Genomic DNA, 3,905 nt, shown 5'->3' with positions numbered 1-3,905 from the left:
CCCGGGTAGGGTTGCCAACCGTCCCTTGAAAAACGGAATCGTTCCGTATTTAGAAACAAAAGTATTGAGCTGAAAAGGGACGCACTTTGTCAAATGGTGAAAAAAATAATTTCACACACAAAAAAAGAGCTAAAAAATTCCCCACACTGGGAAGGGTGAAGACTATCGGGTCGCCCAGCCCTGGCCATGAGGTGTCCCATATTTATTTTTCAGGGAGTTGGCAACCCTAAGCCCGGGTAAAGGAGCAGGGTTGGAATTGTGACATTAAAAAAAACAATAATTGCTAAAAGAATTTAATTTGTAGTTCTAAATAAACTCTAAATGCATTTAGGACGTTTTTTACTCACTTTATGTCTCTTCCACGATGTTATTTCTCTCTCCAACAACATAGGTTACAATTACATTAGCATGACCAATTATGCAAATTAGACGATGACGTCATTTAGCGACTTCTAGCGACTTTTAGGACAGCCAATAGCGATTTTCCTTACTGAGGAGTTGGCAACACTGGTTACATCTGCCATACTATGTGTGGCTCTTCTTCAGTGTAGCAGACCCAGATTCTGTCCACACATATTTGCAGTCAATAAAGTTTTTTACATTTGAATTCGAAAAGGCAGTGAGCCGTGGGCAGTGGGGTGAATAACTCGACTGCAGGGTGAGCAGTTTACTTTTGTTAGCCTGCTACAATCAGCTGCTCCATCTCACCTCTCCTCATGTCTGCCTTCATGCAATGACTCTGCAGAAAATAGATGCAGAAAATATAATGCTTACTCTGAACCCTTCGCCTGATGCATGTACACCAGCATGCATTTCTTACACAGGAAGGATTTGACAAATCAAACTAGTCTGCAGCTTCTGGAGTAACTGTGGAGGGACTGTTGCTCCTGGATGGTCTGTAGCTTGTATCTGATACAGGTTGGCTAACAACGTCAAAGGACGATGGCTCATAAGCACAAGGGCAGCTACTTTAATAGGCCATGAGTGCAGCGCAGCTGAGACAGCAGCAAATAGCTTCTTCCTGTGCAGTGAAAACTAGCATACCTAATAAACTGGCAGAGATTTGAAACCGAGGTGTAACTTGAGCTGTTTGGAAGAGCAGCGCCACCCTGTGGTTGCATGTGTTCCTTCAGGAAAGGAGAACGCCTTCATCCTGAACTCTGAATGAAAGTCAACAAAATCACACAGAAAAACAAACAAATACAACATTTGTATGAATGTAATAATAAAAATAACATTAGTAGATAGGAATAGAAACTTTTATTGTTTTTTAATGTAATGTGCTGTTCTGAAAGCAGACAGAAAGAAAACTTATTGCTGATACAGAAACAGTTTTCTATACCAGCTCACTGTAAAAAGTGCAGCCTTACCTAATCTCCACCCTATTGTTACTCATTTTATATTAAGATTTAAAAATCTAGTTGCTATCCATCAACTCTAACAGTCTGCAGTCTGTGAACTAACCTCAGCTAAAGCCAGCTAACAATGTAGAATAGAATAGAATAGAATAGAAAAGCTTTTTATTGTCTCTGTTACAAGAACAATGAAAGGCAGTTTGGCATCTCTCCATGTGTGTGAAGTACACAATAGTGTAAGTATTTACACAATAACAGACAAATTTACATTTACACAAGAAAGATATGTACAAGTTATGCATACACCTGCAAACATATACGCACATATTTCCACATGCACGCTTACATCTGTATACATAATAAATCACACAGTAATAGTACATTCATGTAGTTGTAAAAACTATGACAATATATCAAGTAATCCAAAGTATTCAGAATACATTACTCCCATTAAGTAACATAACGGAATACGTTACAAAATACATTTTGGGCCATGTAATCTGTAGTGAAACACATTTTAAAAGTAACCTTCTTAACACTGCTCTGACCACAGCATAAAAATCTGATTGGACTCAAAATGATCTCCAAAGCCTTGTGAGTTTACCTGGCAGGTGAGAATTGCAGTTTTCTGACTTGTCCTCTTAGCCCCGCCCCCTGGACAGCCAGTGCCCCCCTCTCTGTCACAGAGCCAAGCTTGCAGGTGTGAGCATGGAGCAGGAAATGAAATCCAGGCTGAGGAAGTGAATCTGTGGACAGATCACCTGATATTGCTGCACACCTGTACACTGTCTTCATCACGTTCCGTCGCTGATGTTCTCCAGCATCACACAGCTTTAATACCCCTGAGGTTAGGCACTGTGAACACGTTTAGTTTCCAGTGTCATGGCTCGCTCTCTAACAGCTGACTGGTAAATTGATAAATATTACCATTAATGCCCTCACTGTGCACTGCCTGCACTCAGCCAGCAGGGGCAGCCAGAGGAGTGTCATTGTGCAGTGGAGGTGGGCGGGGCATTTAGATGTGGAAATACAAAAGAACAGTAACTCATTTCCTGCCTTAGCTGAATTGAGTTACTCAGTTATTGAGTCATGTGATGGTCATGTGACCGGTGATCAAACATCCTGAAGGAATTTCCCGCAAATCTGCTCTAGTTTCACAACACAGGAAGTTACATAATCACACACACACACACACACACACACACACACACACACACACACACACACGAAAACGAGACATTCCCTACAGAGCTGCAAACTTGGATTACCTCGAGTATTTGGAGATGGCGCATTCATCAGATGCCCAACAATAGAAACTGAATAGAAAACAGCTGGAACAGCTGGCTGTAAGAGTGCTGTGACACAACTTCAGATTTTAACTGTGAACTCAGTTTACTGAGTTACTGAACAACTTAGACATGGTAAATGGTAAATGGCCTGTATTTATATAGCGCTTTACTAGTCCCTAAGGACCCCAAAGCACTTTACATATCCAGTCATCCACCCATTCACTCACACATTCACACACTGGTGATGGCAGCTACATTGTAGCCACAGCCACCCTGGGGCGCACTGACAGAGGTGAGGCTGCCGGACACTGGCACCACCGGGCCCTCTGACCACCACCAGTAGGCAATGGGTGAAGTGTCTTGCCCAAGGACACAACGACCTGTCGCGCTGTCACTTGGTGTTCGCTCGCTCTACAGTAGAGTATCACTTCCTGTTCCTGCTCAAACACAGTGGTGTTTCTGAGTAGCTTATTTGCTTAGCAATTTAATTAACAACCTTTAAATACATTCTTCTTTCATAGTATAATCTTCACGTGCTTCATCCGAAGCACACTTTCTGTGTACTCACTACCTAAGTTATAGCCAAAGTATTCACTCTCTGTCTCTGTACTGTTTCGCTAGCTTAGCATAGCTCGTAGCCGACTCGTTAGCACCATGGCTACTTCACCTGTCCCTCCTGCACTTTCTTGCTCATTGTGTCAGATGTTTAGTTACTCCTCGGCCTCCTTTAGCAGTAATGATATCTGTAACAAATGTAGCATATTTGGAGCTCTGGAGGCCAGGATTACTGAATTGGAATATTGAATCGGTGTGCAACTTTGCCAAAACAATGTGGGACTCTGTAGTTTTCTCTGGTCCCCTCCCCAATCAGACCAGGAGTGACATGTTTAGCCGCATGTTCTCCTTAAATTGCTGGCTGTCTCAGTGGTGTCCCAGAAACGATGTGGGCTTCATAGATAATTGGCAAACCTTCTGGAGGAAACCTGGTCTTGTTAGGAGAGACGGCATCCATCCCACTTTGGATGGAGCAGCTCTCATTTCTAGAAATATGGACAAATTTATTAAACCCCCCAAAATATGACTATCCAGAGTTGGGACCAGGAAGCAGAGTTGCAGTCTTACACGCCTCTCTGCAGCTTCTCTCCTCCTGCTACCCCCCCAAAAACCCATCTCCATAGAGACTGTGTCAGCTTCCAAAAAGACAAAAAACAAACTAAAAACCATCAACAAACAACTTAAACATAAACAATTACAAAGAAAG

This window comes from Mchenga conophoros, linkage group LG8 (genome assembly GCF_057382185.1).
Source record: "Mchenga conophoros isolate Kocher_MC1m ecotype Shallow Benthic linkage group LG8, M_conophoros_male_GT1.1, whole genome shotgun sequence".
NCBI lineage: Eukaryota > Metazoa > Chordata > Actinopteri > Cichliformes > Cichlidae > Mchenga > Mchenga conophoros.
This window is presented reverse-complemented; position numbering follows the sequence as displayed.